This window comes from Salmo trutta, chromosome 15 (assembly GCF_901001165.1).
Source record: "Salmo trutta chromosome 15, fSalTru1.1, whole genome shotgun sequence".
Classification (NCBI taxonomy): Eukaryota; Metazoa; Chordata; class Actinopteri; order Salmoniformes; family Salmonidae; genus Salmo; species Salmo trutta.
Window position 1 is genome coordinate 38,986,482 of NC_042971.1, and position 20,090 is coordinate 39,006,571.

A 20,090-nucleotide genomic window follows, 5' to 3' on the forward strand; every position below is an offset into this window, starting at 1 on the left:
AGAGCAAGCAATTGGCATGCTGACTGCAGGAATGTCCACCAAAGCTGTTGCCAGATGATTGAATGTTCATTTCTCTACCATAAGCCGCATGCAATGTCATTTTAGAGAGTTTGGCAGTATGTTCAACCGGCCTCACAACCGCAGACCACCTGTATGGCGTCGTGTGGGCGAGCGGTTTGCTGATGTGAACAGAGTGCCCCATGGTGGTGATGGGTTATGGTATAGGCAGACATGATCTATGGACAACGAACACAATTGCATTTTATTGATGTCAATTTGAATGCACAGAGATACCGTGACAAGATCCTGAGGCCCATTGTCGTGCCATTCATCTGCTTTCATCACCTCATGTTTGAGCATGATAATGCACAGCCCTATGTCGCAAGAATCTGTACACAATTCCTGGAAGCTGAAAATGTCCTAGCTCTTCCATGGCCTGCATAAACACCAGACATGTCACAGATTGAGCATGTTTGGGATGCGCTGGATCGACGTGTATGACAGCATGTTCCAGTTCCCGCCAATATCCAGCAACTTCCCACATCCATTGAAGAGGAGTGGGACATTCCACAATCAACAGCCTGATCAACTCTATGCGAAGGAGATGTGCCGCGCTGCATGAGGCAAGTTGTGGTCACACCAGATACTGACTGGTTTTCTGATCCACACCCCTACCTTTTTTTAAGGTATCTGTGACCAGCAGATGCATATCTGTATTCCCAGTCATGTGAAATACATAGAGTAGGGCCTAATGAGTTTATTTCAATTGACTGATTTCTTAATATGAACTGTAACTCAGTAAAATCTTTGAAATTGTTGCATGTTCTGTTTATATTTTTGTTCAGTATATTAGTCCTTTTCACAATGCCCTCCTGAAAACATGTGTTGAAAACTCTAGATACTAAAGATACACTCTAAACTGGATGAAGTGGCGAGTGCATTTGTGATAGACATGTCTCACTCTGTGGAGTTGTTTTTATTTCCGCCGTTTGTGGCATCAGGCACCCTAGAATGAAGTCTTTGTGCTTTATAATGGAAAAGTTATCACATTTGTGACTGTAAAAGGAAAAACTAATTTCAAAAGCCCTGGGATGAGGGCCGTTTGCATGTTAATGAGCATATTGAGCTTTTGCTCCTTTGTTACAGTCACCATGTTTTTCCTTCTTGTGTCCTCTGGTTTGATCTGAAATAAAATGATAATCATACGCATGATGACAAATAAGTTGTGACAACGGAGGACAAAGGGATATGCAGTCACCAGCAATTCTGTTTTTGCTTGTTTTTTTTCTTGCACTGGAAATGTGGGAAGAATATAATTCATTTCTTCAATGATGTACAAAATGTACACAATACATGAAGGCCTAAATGATATACTCTATTAGATTATACTCTAATAATCTATTGCATACAGTATGTTTCATAAGAGGTTAACCTAATTTGTCTAATGATTTGGAGTGAAACATAAGAGGAGGCTGATGTATGGGAGAATGAAAGGGCAGGTCAGCCAGCAATGTTGACAGTTGTCTTCAATACAAAATCTAACACCCGAAACTGGTCAGAGTGATAACGAATGGCACTCTTCCACTATGTGTGTATTAGGTTTGTTTGTGTGCTGGAGGTGTTATTGACTGTAATAAGGAAGAGCTCCTCCTGTTTACTGCAGAGGCTCCTCTTATCATGTAGTTGTACTCCTTCCCAGTTCCCACCTGAAGGAAGAGGGAGGAAACATGCTCAGCCATCACGTCTCCAGTTCTACCCAGGACATCTCCTATATGGGCTGTATTGTGCAATCGGCATTCAACCCCTCAACTCCTCGGTTCTTTTGCCCCCTTTCTGTCACACACCCCTCCCCCACTCCCCTTCCTTAGCCCCACACCACCCACCTCCTTACCAGCCCCACTCTGTTTGAGATGTGGCCTGCCTGTGTAACTGGAGTGGGTTAGTGGAGGGGGTTGTATGGGTACAGAGATGAGAGGCTGAATCTCAATTAGCTTGAGTTTTTGCCTCTCAATACAGCAGCACAAATGGGCCAAAGAGTCTTGAACTACAAGAGACGTCAGACAGGAAAAACAGGAGCAGAAAATGTCACATATTGTGGATTCGTTGTTTGAACGTATTTGTTATTTAATCTAAAATAAAATCTATTTAGCGTCCTTGAATAACCTTTATTGCTCCATTTGTTTTCTCTCTAAATGAATATCTAAAAGGCAGAAATCATATAGATACGAGAGAAATCCAGAATCATGAGTAATGCCTCAAACTGTAGCCATTCTTATTGCTTATTGAACCAGATGAGAGACGAGGCTTTTAAAGTCTTGACTTTACAGCAAAGTTAAATATGTCCCCTTTGCTTCGTTATGTTTTATGGAGAAAAATGAATGGCTGAAAACAAAACTGTTTAATTTACACGATTGTTGCTATAATCTTTGGCCCCTCTTTTGGGTTCTGTCAAGGACTAGGCCTACATCACATTGACATCCTGTTGGCTCTTTTTCTGGTTAAACTTTCCATGCGTTCTTCAGCAGAAATCCTTTCTCAATACTTGAACGAATTATCCCCTTATGGGTGAACACCGTGTATAGAGTCATTTTCAAGATTTATACAAATATGTCCATTCAATAGAACATTCAGTCAGAAAAGCAATAGTACAAACCCTGTGTCTCTACAATATAAGGTTCAAAAGTTACATACGATTTACTCTTGAGAATTTAGCATGTTTAGAGTGATTGGAATGTCTTCACAGGCAGGATCAAAAAGTGGTCACTGCTCAATAGAACTCTGTGGTGCTGCTCTGCGGCAGAACGTTGCTAACTTTGAACGTCAACTGACAACTGCAGGTTCGTGAGTGAAAACATCAGCTTTTTCTAAATGAATGATTTTCTTCTCAAATTTCTTACATGAATTAAACATGTTCAATTGCTGTATGTTACACAAGGGTGTACGTTACACCACTGTACGTTACACAAGGGTGTACGTTACACCACTGTACGTTACACAAGGGTGTACGTTACACCACTGTACGTTACACAAGGGTGTACGTTACACCACTGTACGTTACACAAGGGTGTACGTTACACCACTGTACATTACACAAGGGCGTACATTACACAAGGGTGTATGTTACACCACGGTACGTTACACAAGGGTGTACATTACACAAGGGTGTAACGTACGGTGGTTCTTCCTTTAAAAGTTGTGTCGTACTGCAGCACAGCTTGCGGGCAGCCGCAAAATTCTATGGCACGTTATTTAAGTGACACGTTATTTAAGTGTCAGCCATTGTTGCCATTAATGGTAGCTAATGCTAGTTTGCCCACCAGAGACATGCTGCTGTAGGCCTAAGAATCAAAGGGAGCCTTGAATAGAACAGACTATATGGGATTGATTTTTAGAAATGTAGCTTAATTAATTTGATGAATATTATAGTTTTTCTATTCCCAAGAAAAACGAAAATGCATTTCTTACTGTAGCCGATGTACTGTAGGCTAATGGGGTTCAGTTAGGAAAATATGGCACGTGTTCCTATTTCAAGAAACCGAATGTGCATTTGTTACTGTAGCTGTTTTAGCGTAACTTACTTATTGGCATAAAGGCCTACTTTATTACACAGTACATCAATCAATCACTCATTCATTTGTGCATGTCATCACACATACAAGTCATCCTTGTCTTTAAATATAGTCAAGCATTTTAGTTAAAAACTAAATAACAATGGGAGCCTTGATTCATTTTACTATCATGGCTAAAGCGATTTAACTAAAGGTTTCAGTTAGGAAAATATGGCGCTGTACAACGTGACCGGTCGGGAGTAGGCCTAGGCTACAAAGTGACTGCGAGTGAAGAGCAAAATAATCCTTACATTTCCACATAAACATCTGATTGATTTATAAAGACCAGTCCCCATGCTCTGTCCTTTATATCCCAAAAAAGTCAGTTTAATTGGCGCGCTTGACTCAGTAATCCACCGGTTTCCCTCATTCAAAATGCATACAAATGAATCCCGTAATTTACCAATAAACTTCTTCCAAACAAGTCAAACATTTCTAATCAATCCTCAGGTACCCTAATATGTAAATAAATGATCAAATTTAAGACGGAGAATAGTATATTCATTACCGGAGATAAATAATGAAGTGCGTGCCCTCACCAGAACGCGCTACAAACACTACAGCCAAAATGGGAGCCACATACAAAAACTACAAATTCTAGCTCATTTTTCAAAAAACAAGCCTGAAACTCTAAAGACTTGACATCTAGTGGAAACTCTAGGAACTGCAATCTGGGAGGTATTCCTTTTATATTCCCATTGACAGCCATTGTAATCAGTGGTGAGCTGGGGGGAAAAAATTCTGGATGGATTGTCCTCGGATTTTCACCTGCCATATCAGTTCTGTTATACTCAGAGACATTATTTTAATAGTTTTGGAAACTTTAGAGTGTTTTCTATCCAATAGTACTTATATGCATATCCTAGCTTCTGGGCCTGAGTAACGGGCAGTTTACTTTGGGCACCTCATTCAGCCAAACTTCCAAATACTGCCCCCTATCCCAAAGAAGCCAACTCCAGCACCACCAACAGTTTGTTGTTGCCTGATACAAGACTCTAGTGCCAGAGAAGAGACTGAACACCTCCATTAATTTACAAAATATAGTCAATTTGTGCCACAGTTTAGACTAACTTCCCCCTTGTGATAGTGCGATGCAATGACAGAATGTCACCATCTACCACTAACGGCATAAGCTAGTAACTTTTAAAGGAAGAAACACTGTAGACGCTGGAAGTCAAGAAGCAGGTGGTAAGTTTAATTTAAGAAATAACATGGAACGATACATCGTAGGAGTAGCGTCTAGACATGAACAACAGAAACAATACTGCCTGGGGAAGGAACTTAAGGGAGTGGCACATAAAGGGGAGGTAATGGAGTCCAGGTGTGCTTAATGATGGAGTGCAGGTGCATGTAATGATGGTTCCCAGGACTGGTGATTAGTAAACTGCCGATGTTGAGTGCCGGAGGGGGAGGAGTAGACGTGACAGTACTGACGGAGGGAGAAAAGCGATGAGTACCGACGCTTCCAAAGAAGGTTATCCAGATGGATGGCCATCACGATGAGTGCAGCCAAGGAGAGGTTGTCGTCTCGACAGACCAGTTCCGTCTGAACCTCCTCACGCAGTCCTCTTCTGAATAGCGTACGAAGCGCCATCTCATGCCATCCGCTGGATGCTGCCATTGTCTGGAAGGTGAGCGTGTACTCGGCAGCCATCTGGTCCTCCTGCCCTAGTTGGAGTAGGCGCTCACCCCATCCCCCCTCTGCTCTCCGGTGGAGGATCAAAGATACCTCTGAACCGAGCCATGAACCCCTCATACGAATCCAGCTCCTCTCGCCCATTGGCCCATTCCAACGCCCGCCCAGTCAGCAGAGAAATAACTGTGGCAGCCTTGGACCTCTCAGTGGTAGGAGCTCCCAACTGGTGCGCAAAGTAGAGGGAGCACTGTAGTAGAAAGCCACGGCATTTAGATGGGGTGCCATCATATTTATCTGGGAGGGCATCGTTGACCTGGGCAGGTTACTGAATGGGCTGGCTCGCTGGGTCGACTGGTGGGAGAGTATCCTCCACTAGGTGAAGGCAACGCCTCTCGGGTATGTTCGAGACATTGAACACTGAAGAACCTCTTCCATAGCCGTCCCCAATTGTGCCAGCTGGTCGTGGTGTTGACGAAGTAGGTATCCCTGCTCGTCGACCGTCAGATGTTCTGATTTCCTGCTGCTTCCATTTTGTGAGGCAGTATTCTGTAATGTAGCAGGTGGTAACTTTAATAATACAAATAACGATACACTGTAGGCATAGCATCTAGACATGAACAACAGAAACAATACTGCCTAGAGAAGGAACCTAAGGGAGTGCCAGATAAAGGGAAGGTAATGAGTGAGGTAATGGAGTCCAGGTGTGCTTAATAATGAAGCACAGGTGCGCATAATGATGAAAGCCAGGTGAGCGTAATGATGGTTCCCAGGACCGGTTATTAGTAAACCGGCAATGTCGAACGCCCGGAGTGGAGGAGCAGGAGTAGACATGACAAAGGGTTTAGCCATCTTGGAATTAAGAACATTTCCAAGAACTTTATTTTCAATAATCTAATTTCTTCTTAACTTTTTTACTTAAGGAGAAACATAAGAAATAGCGAAATAAAATGTCCAAGAACCTTTTTGAGGAATAGCAACTTTGCTTAACTTTCTTCTTAAGTCTATCGTTAAGGAAAAATGGCAGTTAACTTCTACAGCCAGTGGAATTGCGTGGCGCGTGGCGCGAAATACAAATACCTAAAAAATGCTATAACTTCAATTTCTCAAACATATGACTATTTTACACCATTTTAAAGACAAGACTCTCGTTAATCTAACCACATTGTCCCATTTCAAAAAGGTTTTACAGCGAAAGTAAAACATTAGATTATGTCAGGAGAGTACCCTGCCAAAAATAATCACACAGCCATTTTCAAAGCAAGCATATATGTCACAAAAACCAAAACCACAGCTAAATGCAGCACTAACCTTTGATGATCTTCATCAGATGACACTCCTAGGACATTATGTTATACAATACATGCATGTTTTGTTCAATCAAGTTCATATTTATATCAAAAAACAGCTTTTTACATTAGCATGTGATGTTCAGAACTAGCATACCCACCGAAAACCTCCGGTGAATTTACTAAATTACTCATGATAAATGTTGACAAAATACATAACAATTATTTTAAGAATTATAGATACAGAACTCCTTTATGCAATCGCGGTGTCAGATTTTAAAATAGCTTTTCGGCAAAAGCACATTTTGCAATATTCAGAGTACATAGCTCGGCCATCACGGCTAGCTATTTTGACACCCACCAAGTTTGGGGCTCACTAAACTCAGAATTACTATTAGAAAAATTGGATTACCTTTGCTGTTCTTCGTCAGAATGCACTCCCAGGACTTCTACTTCAACAACAAATGTTGTTTTGGTTCCAAATAATCCATAGTTATATTCGAATAGCTCTGTTTTGTTCGTGCGTTCAGGTCACTATCCGAAGGGTGACGCGCGAGCGCATTTCGTGACAAAAAATGTCAAACTATTCCATTACCGTACTTAGAAGCATGTCAAACGCTGTTTAAAATCAATTTTTATGCTATTTTTCTCGTGAAATAGCGATAATATTTCAACCGGGCAACGTTGTATTCATTCAAAGGCTGAAAGAAAAAAATGGAGTAGTCTCGTGCATGCGCGTCTCAGTCTCACTGTCCCCAGGCTGACCACTTACAAATTCTGCTGCTGTTCTTTGCCCAGAGACAGCAGACACCCCATTCCACTTTCTGGCGGCTTTAGAGAGCCAATGGAAGCCTTAGAAAATGTCACGTTACAGCACAGATGCTGTATTTTGAATAGAGATGCAACAGAAGGACAACAAATTGTCAGACACGGCACTTCCTGTATGGACTCTTCTCAGGTTTTGGCCTGCCATATGAGTTCTGTTATACTCACAGACACCATTCAAACAGTTTTAGAAACGTTAGAGTGTTTTCTATCCAAATCTACTAATTATATGCATATTCTCATTTCTGGGCAAGAGTAGTAAACAGTTTAAATCGGGTACGTTTTTTATCCGGCCGTGCAAATACCGCCCCCTAGCCCCAACAGGTTAAGAAGACATTTCTTCTTAAGAAGGTTTTGTTAATCCGCGCCCTGGGCCCTGGAGGTGAAAATTATGAAGGTATCAAGTTGATTTAGATTGGTCCAACCAGCAGAAACACCTCCAACTGGTACCACCAAATATAGAAGAGATACAACCAAGAGCAGCGCAGTCTAAACTAGCAACTGTCACAGCAAATTAACGTTCTTATTTCATCAACACTGTCAAAGACAAGTTTATTAAGGCTATACTATTGTAGATAACAATCAAATTATTCATTCTGTGTAATTTATAATGACATAAGGCAAAGAAAACGATGTTTTGACATTCATTTTGTAACACCCTCTTGAATTGCCCTGTTTTTCTCTACACTGTACAGCAGTGACTGAACACCCTACTCTATATGAGGTAGAGTCATGTATTTCAGGGCTTGGCCTCTGAATGACTGCAGGGTTGACGTTGACCTTTTTTACAAGAAGCATGTGTTCGCCTAATTTGAAAAATGTAGGCGCACACAAAGAAATGTAGGGAATGCAAATATTGATATAATAACCATCATATCGAAGTAGATCCTCCCACTACGACTCGGGAAATAATGCAGTTTATTAGGCTGCAGATGGAATAAGTTATGATGAACTTCACAAGGTGGTGAAAGTGCATGCAGTGATTGAGACATGATGATCGATGCTTAGCTGCCTTTTGACAAATTAAAATGATCTGGCTCTTTTGTCCTTAATAATTTCATCATATAGGCTATCCTACTCACACTGCGAGCTGTTGGCTCGAGCGCACGTGCCTAGACCAGAGTGGGCACATTCAGAGACATGGTCGTTGCAGTCTCTTTTTTTTGTCCTTTGGCTTTCACCAAGTGAGATCCTAAGCAAAAATGTCATCATTAAAATGTAATTATTCAACACAAAATTATTTAATAAGGCATTGTTTTGAGGGCCTGAAACTGATGGTTTTCAGGCCTGCAAGTCACATTATACTGGCTTGCAAAGTGAAGTGTAATTCCTCTTGGAATCCAGCCAGAGTGGGGAAGTCTTAAGATATGAGACTACCTAAATCTTAACTGGAACAATTTGTTTAGAAAAATGTATGTTTTTTATATTTGAGTAGCATAAGATTAATGAATCCAGGGTTTCCCAAACTTGGTTATTGGGCAAGTTTTTCGCAGTAGCACTACACAGCTGATTCAAATAATCGAAGCTTGATGATAAGTTGTTTATTTGAATCAGCTGTGTAGTGCTAAGACAAAAACCAAAACGTGCACCAAAATTAACACCAATACTTGGGTTCTTTTACACCAATGAGTGTTCATTTGACACTTACATAGTTAATTTAACACTTGAATCAACACTAGAAATGTTACACTGAAAATTCTAAACTAGGTAACACTGGCCAACTTGCTATGTGACTTAAATAAAATTATAGTTACAGATTTCAATATTTTAACATGTGTAGGGCCCTATAAAATCTGTTGTATTTTTTGCCTGATTCTGTTTAGTTTTTCCCAAATTCCGTTTCTGTTTTCCCACCAGTTTTTTAAGGTGTTCGCTTTTAAAATCACACTTTTTTTAGAGAAAAACAACAAAACTGGATGTTGTAAGTCCACAACAATGCTTAAACCGCATCAGGAGACCACTTTTGAGGTCTGAGAAAAATATAAGAAATTTGGAATTTGGGTGTAGTTACCCTTTAATGCAAGTGCAAACAAGCAAGAGACCGTTGTTTGGTTTGCAATTTTTCTGTAGCACTCATGTGAATGCAGAGTTTGCAAAACAAATGGCCACTGGATTGGCGCTAATAATCATGATTTCATTCTGCCAGGTACGCATAGGCTACTTTGTAGTTAACATTTAATTTAGACCGTTTTTGGGAAAGCCTTTCCATCTCTACCAGAAGGAGGTTATAATTAGCATCATCGTAGCCATATGTGTGCACCGCACACACAGACAAGGGCATTCCTGTGCCTTTTCAGAAAGTTGCAAGAAAATAAGAATCACTGATTCATTTTGTTTATGTCTTATGACTAACTTGGGAAAATTAATGTATTTTCGAATAAGTTCAATACAATAGTTGATTTCCTACTAAGTTTAACACATTTTCTAATATTGTTAAATTCCGTTTAAATGTCTGGATTCTGTGATTCCGTCCACGTTTTCTGCAATGCGGATTTTATGGGACCCTACATGTCAGCCCTACATTTATCTTATCTTGGCCAATCCATCCAATCATCATTGCACATGCTTCTATGCTTTTAGCCAAACCTATGTTAGCTAGTTCATTTGGCTTGCTTTATCATGCGCAAATGCCTTGTGTTCATTCTCCTAAAGTGAGATGCATGTCAACCACCATCCAAGTGCTTTCTGATATACTGAGATGTTTTTAGATGCGGTCCCTCTTTTGTTCTCTCTGACTGTGCTCTGTTCTGGACCAGTCGGCCATGTGGATTTCCCGATCTGTCTCTTAGGGTCCCATATGCAGTGAGTCTGCCACAGCAGTCTTTGTCAGACATGAGGAACGTTTTGGATGGATACAGTGCTGTCTGGTCATACAGGGGATGGGTAGTTGAAATAGCCTATGTAGGTGTCGGATCATAATTTGACCCATTTTTTCACAGGTGTAAAATAATCCTGCAGCAGGAGGATTTTTTAAAATTATGTAAATATAATTTCTAATGGGAAATTCGTTTTGATAGGCTACACTGTAGGCTATAGTTTATGTGTGAGATGTAGTGAGAGAGAAATAACTGCGGGTTTTCAGTTCATTTAAATCACAAGGTTCATTTAAATTTCCTGTTGCGCAGGACAATTCTCTGCAACAACAGAGTGATCAAATTAAGATACAACATCGGTACATGAGGTATTCTTGGATCTAGAATTGAGACTAAAAGTCCAACCGTATTGTGATGAGTATAACTTTGGAGTATAACTTCAGCAAGTGTTTTCCCTGTGCTGTGTTTTCCTTCCAAAAGTCAGTTGGTGAATTGACAGTTGAGGGTGGATGCATTTGACTGCGCTGTTAAGACCTGATTTCTTTTTTTGTGTTGCTTTGTTTATGCAGGGCAGGCAATTGGCAGGCGTTCCAAGTCTAGTACACCATGCTTGGAGGGGGCGGGGGTGTCTATTGGACAAAAGGCACTGGGCAAAATATAGTCTGTCAGGATTTAAATGTGCTTCAATCGTCACCAAAACATATCAACTAGCCTACAACCTTTTTTTCTCTGCTTTATTTTTTGACATCTTTCAGGATATTTTATCCAGTATTTATTTGAGGGCTCAAAAATTATTTAATGTCTCGGAATTAGCTCTTCAATTATATGAAGTTTGAATCCAGTGAATCTCTCAGTCAGTCTTATTCAATGACAACATGGTTGGAGTCAGAAGGCTAAGTAGCCAGCGCATTACTAGACTATTTCAGCTTGCCTGCATGTGTAACAGTGTAGGTTCCGTCCCAACCCGGGCTCGAACCAGGGACCCTTGCACACATCAACAACTGACACCCACCGAAGCATCGTTACCCATCGCGCCACAAGAGCCACGGCCCTTGCAACGCAAGGGGAAACCCTACTTCAAGTCTCAGAGCGAGTGACGTCACTGACTGAAACGCTATTAGCGCGCACCACCGCTAACTAACTAGCCATTTCACATCGGTTACACATGCATAAACAGCCCCACATCAGAAAGGGAAAGCAGTTGCAGCTTTGCTATTTCCCCAGGAGGATTCATAAGTGTAATTTTATATTTTTCACTCTCTCCAGCCATACCCCCATCCCAATGAGCAGGATCACAAAGAAAATATGCTGTGTATGTATGAGTACAACAGCAATTTTCTCTCTCTCTCTGTCTTTTGGTCGTTCTCTGGGCAAGATCATTTTGCAATTAAAGACAGTTCAAAATTTACTGGGGTGGGGGGGCTGTAGTGAGTAGTGCGTTTTTTTGGTGATTCCCCATTTTACAGATTTTACTACATCATTGCTTTCATATAGCCAAATTCCCTCTTGTACTTGCATGCGCCTCCCTTATCAAGGTGTTTTGGGACTTCCCTTATGCACTATGCTGTTCTGCGAACTATACAGTCAACTCTATCTTGCCCTCTATCCATAGTGACAATAGTGGTAAGTGGATCGTTTGTCCAGATCTGCAATAGGTTAACTAGCAATCATACCCAGGGCTGTTGCGGTGACTGTATTACCGCCACACCGGCGGTCCCCGGTCATGAAGGCAGTCAAATTCCACGTGATCGTTTAGTCACGGTAATTAGGCTTCTCCAAGTTCTGATGCTGCTGCTGGTCGTTAGTAGCCTACCTAACTTACTAACTGCCTGGTACTCAGTACTATATTGTCCCTCTAATCACATCAATGCAATTGTTATTGAAAATCTAATCAAACACTTCATGAGAGCCCATGAGCTCATGTTGCGCAACATTTCTATAGGCAGAGTGATGGCCTCCATTTAAAAGAAGAGGATATGCCTCAAACCATCCAGGATCTTTTTTTTGAGGTGACAGTGTTTTCAATGGGTTTTCTATGTGGATCTAGATTTCTAGGGCACTTGCTTGCAGTTCCTATCACTTTCACTGGATGTCAACAGTCTTTAGAAATTGGTTGATGTTTTTCTTTTGAGTAATGAAGAAGTATGGCTGTTCAGAACGAGGGTCGAGTCTAGTGTACTGTTGTGGTTGGGGCGCGCGACCTGAAAGCTCGCTCCACTTTGGTGGAGCGAGCGTAAAAAAATACCTAAAGTTGTATTAGGAAAGTTGTTTGAAATGTCTGGATCAAGATTACAGGTAACTTATTAGATATTTTGTAGTCATCTTGCGCGAGTTGGAACCGGTGTTTTTCTGATTCAAACGCGCCAAATAAATTGACATTTTGGAGATATAACGATGGAATTTATCGAACAAAAGGACCATTTATGATGTTTATGGGACATATTGGAGTACCAACAGAAGAAGATCTTCAAAGGTAAGGCAAGGGTTGAATTATGATTGTCATGTGTTTGTTTGATGGGGTGCTGTCCTCAGATAATAGCATGGTTTGCTTTCGCCGTAAAGCCTTTTTGAAATCTGACACGGTGGCTAGATTAACAAGAAGTTAAGCTTTAATTTGGTGTATTGCTCTTGTGAATGTATGAAAGTTAAATATTTCTAAAAACCTTTTTTGAATTTCGCGCTCTGCCATTTCACCGGATGTTGGCAAAACGTTCCGCTAGCGGAACCCCTAGCCGTAAAAGGTTAATATATGTAAAGATAATATTAAATGAACAATAGTCTGATGGGTGACAATATTAGCCTATCACTTGTGAATTAAATATTATCACCTGTGAACGATGCCCAGCATAAGGTATGAAACAATGCCTTTTTTTGCAACTTTTTCTAATCATAGTTGCACACCTCATGTGAAGCCTAGCCCATAGGCCTATATGTTTTGATAAGGTTTGTATCACAACTAAAGTGGCCAAATAACTTCTTAAAATTAGGCACATTAATCCGCTTTACAAGGGGTGTAGAACCTAACTGGCATACATAAGCAGAACGTGAGTCTCTGGGGTGGGGAGATAATTTTCACTGTTAAAATGCACCTTTATAATAAAAGCATTACATGCATAATCGCATTTGCGGTCACTTTTGATTATGGTGTTTTCCCACCAATGGAACATTCGTGCTTATAGCCTACTGCCATGTGTGCATTGCTGCGCTTATAATGTGAAGAAATAGCCTAGTAGTTTATCAACATTTAAAGCTAAACGTTCTGATCTGTTGCGTCAGCCACATTGCGTAAAACATTTTTTCTTTATGCTAGTGGTTGTATTAATTTGGGATCTATCGTATCCCACAACTGTCCCAGACTATGTTTTGAATATTTATTTCTCGCACAGAATAGAAAAGGTTAACTTTTGTACTATGGGGATAGTAGCACTACGGGCAAAGGGTACATTACGGCCATACAAAGGGGATGCCACCGTGAAATTTGAGGCTTGTCAAATTGTGAATGAGAGACTGTTAAAGTGTGTACAGCCTGCGCAAAAAAAGCAGAGCTCATGCCTTTCAAGCGACTTTTTTCAAATCATCATTAGAATCTCATCATGCATCCTTACAATGTATTAATAATCAAAACATATAGCCCAACGTTTGTAGAGCAACTTAAGTTACATTAATAACTCTAAATTAAGCATATAGGAATACCTATTTTTTTGTTAACCTATCAACACAGAATAGTCGCATGTGCACACTCCCTCAAATCCTTTGGAGAAAATATTATATTTTTTTCAGCTGTGTTCAATTGTATTCTTCATACTATAAAATAATATAAAATAATGACATGGAATTCTAAGCAAATCTTGTCTGCTAAATGAACTAGTGTTGCCCACAGCCATTTGGCATAGCCAGATCAGGACCTAACATGGATAACTCAGGGTATGCTATTCTGTTCTTCTGAAATAGACATATCATGCTTCTATAGACCTGTCTAAAATAAATAATGGATTTATTGTGAAGGTGTAGGCTATATTACATGGATTTATTAGACTTTTTAAAATGTAGATGTTCCAAAGGTCTGCATCAGTGGCTTGTAGGCCTGTGGAAGCCAGGAGATGCTAAATGTGTTTATGTTAATTAACGGTCAATTACCTTGAGACAGTTATTTGCTTGACAATCACCTTCATGACCACCACAGCCCTAAACATACCACACATAAAATCATAAAAATCTGCGCCAATTGTCTATATAAATCCATAAGAACATAGAGATAGCTGATATGCAGCGGAGAGGCCAGGTGCATCATTGGGCATGAAAGAGCAGTCAAGACATGAGACACAGCTCAAAAAGCTCCCCTATTTACCTTATTTAGGCCATACAACTTTGATTTACTATATAAGAGCGTCTGCTAAATGACTTAAATGTAAATGTAAATATAACGCATGCCCCTCTTCACATTTCTCAAAATAGTAAAAACTAATTAATAAATAGTGATTAATTTAATTCATATGAAAATATTTTTAAACTATTATTTTTGACAAATTGAATGATGCGCTTCAGGGTCCGGTTAAATCGCGGTGAATTGAATCATGGGAATCAAAATAATAATTTGTGAATCGCAAACAGTAAAATAAAAAAAAATAGCTGTAGCCTTCCATTCGAGTTGTTTTGCTGCAAAACAAATTTTGTAAATACAGTGCATTCGGAAATTATGAAGAGTTTTTTTCCCCACCTCATCTATCCCATAATGACAAAGCAAAAACAGGCTTGTTTAATACATTTTAGAATAGAGCTGTAATGTAACAAAATGTGGAAAAAGTAAAGGGGTCTGAATACTTTCCGAATACACTGTACTTTAAATAGATTTGGACATAATATTTATGGGACATTGCAACGGCTCTATCAGCTCTATAAAATCTGTGATGCATGCTGAAACAGTCATTTTCAACGTTTTACCTCCAAAATCAACCCAATTAAATGTTGATTGCAAAGTAGGCCTACCTGACATAATGATATCATCATGATTTGTATCAGTCAGGTGTACATTTGTTTTGCATACTCTGCCATCACATGTGCAGTACAGAAACCTGACAGAAGCACTGTTAGCCTAACACAAATGTTCTGTAACTAAAACCCAGCTGCGACATGCTTTCAATAGTGCTCTCCAACACCTGACACCAATATAGTGGATTAGGTGGGTACTCTGACTGGGACTCAAACCCTAGTCCCTGTGACTGTCATTCCTGAAAATTACATTGTCACAATATGAGCCATGATGGGGGTGTCAGGTAGCCTAGCGGTTAATTGCGTTGGGCCAGTAACTGAATGTTCTCCCAAATGACATATTAAAATGTAATGATACTATTCCTACTAAGTGGGTTAACCCTATTGGCACGATGCATAGAGTGTTTGCTTTTCACGCCAGCGACCCGGTTTCACTTCCCCGTCCTCCCGTTTGCTACATTGGTGTCAGAAGTAGGATGGCGGCCGTGCAGCCTTCAGAACGCGAAAGCAACCTCACCAAAATATCTTGGTGAGGTTGCTAGGTGTTTTACAAAGGTCGTTTAGTATTATTACAAGGGGTACAACTTGTCATTTATTTTTTAATAACTTTTTTTTTGCTGGCTTGCTTCACTATTCAAAAATATAAATCTGTTACACAGTTAAATACATTCGTATGGCCTAACATTATCCTACCTAGACTAGTCTACAACACCACAATGCAATGAATATTTGCATTATTGTTTTCAAGTGAGTACAATTCTACTCTAGGCTGTAAACTTCAGTGAAAATGTCATTTGAATAATGGCGCAAAAGCCCTGTTATTTGAATGTTTCATTGCATTTGGACCAATTGTGGGTCTAATCTCAACAGATTATAGAAAGGCATAGTACAGGACAGACTGGCTGTATTTTTACTTCTGATACTGATCGCTTTCTGTTGCAGATCATCATTCTCCCAAGTCGTCCTGTAGTCACATAGGCCTATGCTCCCAGCAGGCCCAGTTATTCAAGAAAGCTTAACTCGCATTCTGCCTCCTTTACAATCCGAGCTGCTATTCCTTTACCTGGAACCTAGAACACTTCAGTATAGGCTAAATATATGTAATTTAACTTTTAAAATGTATTACCTTTTATGTGTGGTATAAACACAACCAGTCACAATGTTTTAATCAGATTAGGCTACTTCAAAAGTCTGCTGTAAACGACCTGCGCACGTTCATCCACGGCACTCTTAATATAATTCCAGCAAACTGCGCACCGGCCATTCAATGAATGGAAAGAGACATCTGTTAAAAAACGCAAAAGTTTAATGACATTTGGAGTTTGTCAAGCCAAGCCTTCAATACTGAGTAGGGAGTGATGTATTTTCTGTTTGTCAAGATTGACATACTCTATTTGATTGTGGCATTTAAAACGCAAACCATGATGAAGCGCTCAAAGTCGATAATCGGTTTGCAGTTATGCCTTGCTTATTGGTTGTGTGTGGTGCGTTGGCACAGAAACCTGTTGGTGGAAAATCATTGCAAATATTTTATATAATTAAGCAATAAGGCATGAGGAGGTGTGGTATATGGACAATATACCACGGCTAAGGGCTGTTCTTAGGCACGACGCATTACCAACGTAATTAGAGCAGTAAAAATAAATGTTTTGTCATACCCGTGGTATACGGTCTGATATACCATGGCTGTCAGCCAATCAGCATTCAGGGATCGAACCACCCAGTTTATAATTAGAAATATAGCATAAAAATGTTGAAAATATCTGATCATTGTCTGCAGCCGGCTCTGATTGTAGTGTAATGAAACAGGCAGGGAGAGTGAGCTCGTCCATGGTGGTCGGTGTAACGGCTGTCTGAAGAGAGAGTAGACCAAGGTGCAGCGGAGTTAGTGTTCATCTTCAGGAATTTATTCACGACGAAAGAACACTATACAAAAAACAAGAAAACCGACAGCCAAACAGTACTGTCAGGTGCAAACACGAACGAGACAGAAAACAATCACCCACAAAACCCAAAGGAAAAATAGGCTACTTATGTGTGACTCCCAATCAGCAACAACGAACTTCAGCTGTGCCTGATTGGGAGCCACACATGGCCCAAAACAAAGAAATACAAAACATAGAAAAATGAACATAGAACGCCCACCCAATGTAACACCCTGGCCTAACCAAAAATAAAGAACAAAAACCCCTCTCTATGGCCAGGACGTTACAGTCAGCAAATCCTCAACCTTCTGGCCTGTAATCCTGCGTGGCATCGACTATGCCACAAAACCATGCTAAAGTTGTCAGGTCGATATCCACATTTATAAACACAGAGTCGCTACAGTTATTGTTATTTGTGGTAGTAATACCATTATTTTGTACATTTTATGAGTGGGCAGTGTGTGCAATTTATTTACAGTACAAGGGGAGGGAAAACATTGGGGAGGGGGATTTTTTTTTTTGTGACAGCTTCAGTTGGACCAGCTCCCCCCCAGTAAATATCTAACTGTCCCTTAGGGCTGGGCGATATATACAATTAATTAGAATGTATGTTTTAGGGCAATGCTCCAAAGGCCTGTATCGCAAAATGTTTCATAGAATTTTTTATGAGCTTCCTGGTTTCGCTATATTCAAGGTTTGGTCCAACAGAATCGGTCATATGGACACCGAAACGCTTAAACATTATTTTACTGTAATAGACGAGAACTTAACCTTTCTAACGGTATCCTTTTTATGTTTCTACTCCAAAAATGTAGTACAGAGCAGACCCTAATAAAACGAGAGTATCAATTAACATGATTGTGGAAAATGTATGCTCACTTTCTGTCGCGCGCAGCATTGTGGTCCCACGCACTGCTAGCAGCATTTTAGCCACAGACTGTCATATGTTAGCTGTTTAGTCTGTGTTTTATAAATGTGCAATGAGCATTAAACGACGCATTCAGATTTGGCATGAGTCCTCAGATCCTCAAAAGATTTTACAGCTGCACAATCGAGAGCATCCTGATGGGTTGCATCACTGCCTGGTATGGCAACTGCTTGGCCTCCGACCACAAGGCACTATAGAGGGTAGTGCGTATGGCCCAATACATCACCGGGGCCAAGCTTCCTGCCATCCAGGACCTTTATACCAGGCGGTGTCAGAGGAAGGCCCTAAAAATTGTCAAAGACTCCAGCAACCCTAGTCATAGACTGTTCTCTCTGCTACTGCACGGCAAGCGGTACCAGAGGGCCAAGTCTAGATCTAAGAGGCTTCTAAACGGCTTCTACCCCCAAGCCATAAGACTCCTGAACAGCTAATCAAATGGCTACCCGGACTAATTGCATTGACTATTTACACCGGTGCCCCTGCACATTGACTCTGTACCGACACCCCCTGTATATAGCCCCGCTATTGTTATTTACTGCTGCTCTTTAATTATTTCTTATTCTTTTCGCTTACTTTTTTAAAAATGAATTATTTTGGTATTTACTTAAAACTGCATTGTTGGTTAAGGGCTTGTAAGTAAGCATTTCACTGTAAGGTCTAAACCTGTTGTATTCGGTGCATGTGACAAATAAAATGTGATTTGATTTGATTTATATCAGGAATTGGCAACCTGTTCTCATTCTGAGAAATAAGCATCCTAAAACTAGAACCGCTTGGCCTTTCAGCCTACAAGTACCCGCTAGAGAATGTTGCTGGGCGTCGCCTTTAGCATTTCAACCCACAAGGTGCGCAAACATAAGCACCAACGCTTGATAAATAGTGCATGAACTATTGAAAAGGATTAATTGCATGAAGAAATGTTAATGGAAATACAAATCATATCAAAGTGCAAATCAATCCCAGAACAACAGCAAAGGACCTTGTGAATGTGCTGGAGGAAACAGGTACAAAAGTATCTATATCCACAGTAAAACGAGTCCTATATCGACAAAACCTGAAAGGCTGCTCAGCAAGGAAGAAGCCACTGCTCCAAAACCGCCATAAAAAAGCCAGACTATGGTTTGCAACTGCACATAGGGACAAAGATCATACTTTTTGGAGAAATGTCCTCTGGTCTGATGAAACAAAAATAGAACTGTGTGGCCATAATGACCATCGTTATGTTTGGAGGAAAAAGGGGGACGCTTGCAAGCCGAAGAACACCATCACAACCGTGAAGCACTGGGGTGGCTGCATCATGTTGTGGGGGTGCTTTACTGCAGGAGGGACTGGTGCACTTCACAAAATAGATGGCATTATGAGGTAGGAAAATTATGTGGATATATTGAAGCAACATATTAAGACATCAGTCAGGAAGTTAACCCTTAACCTGTCTGGGGTATGTGGGACGATTTCGTCCCACCTACGTAACAGCTACTGAAATTCCAGTGGCGCGATTTTTGAATCGTTAGAAATACTATTACTTCAATTTCTCAAACATATGACTATTTTACAGCTATTTAACGACAAGAATCTCGTTAATCTAACCCCACTGTCCGATTTCAAAAAGGCTTTACAACGAAAGCAAAACATTAGATTATGTCAGCAGAGTGCCCAGCCAGAAAAAATCAGACAGCCATTTTTCAAGCTAGCATATCATGTCACATAAACCCAAACCACAGCTAAATGCAGCACTAACCTTTGATGATCTTCATCAGATGACACACCTAGGACATTGTGTTATACAATACATGCATGTCTGTTCAATCAAGTTCATATTTATATCAAAAAACAGCTTTTTGCATTAGCATGTGACGTTCAGAAAACGCATAACCCCCGGCAAACTTCCGTTGAATTTACTAACAGTTTGCTAAATTACTCACGATAAACGTTCACAAAAAGCATAACAATTATTTTAAGAATTATAGATACATTACTCCTCTATGCACTCGATATGTCCGATTTTAAAATAGCTTTTCGGATGAAGCACATTTTGCAATAATCTAAGTACATAGCCCGGCATTACAGGGCTAGCTATTTA

The 20,090-nt window shown here is 40.3% G+C and overlaps 1 protein-coding gene and 1 pseudogene across 1 annotated transcript in view; one reads left to right on the forward strand and one right to left on the reverse strand.

Moving 5' to 3' along the window:
• LOC115148300 (uracil phosphoribosyltransferase homolog) overlaps window positions 1-5,262 on the reverse strand; it is a 61,297-nt pseudogene extending 56,035 nt beyond the window's left edge.
• LOC115148983 (neurite extension and migration factor-like) overlaps window positions 1-20,090 on the forward strand; it is an 84,430-nt gene that overhangs the window by 17,238 nt on the left and 47,102 nt on the right. The window lies entirely within an intron of this gene.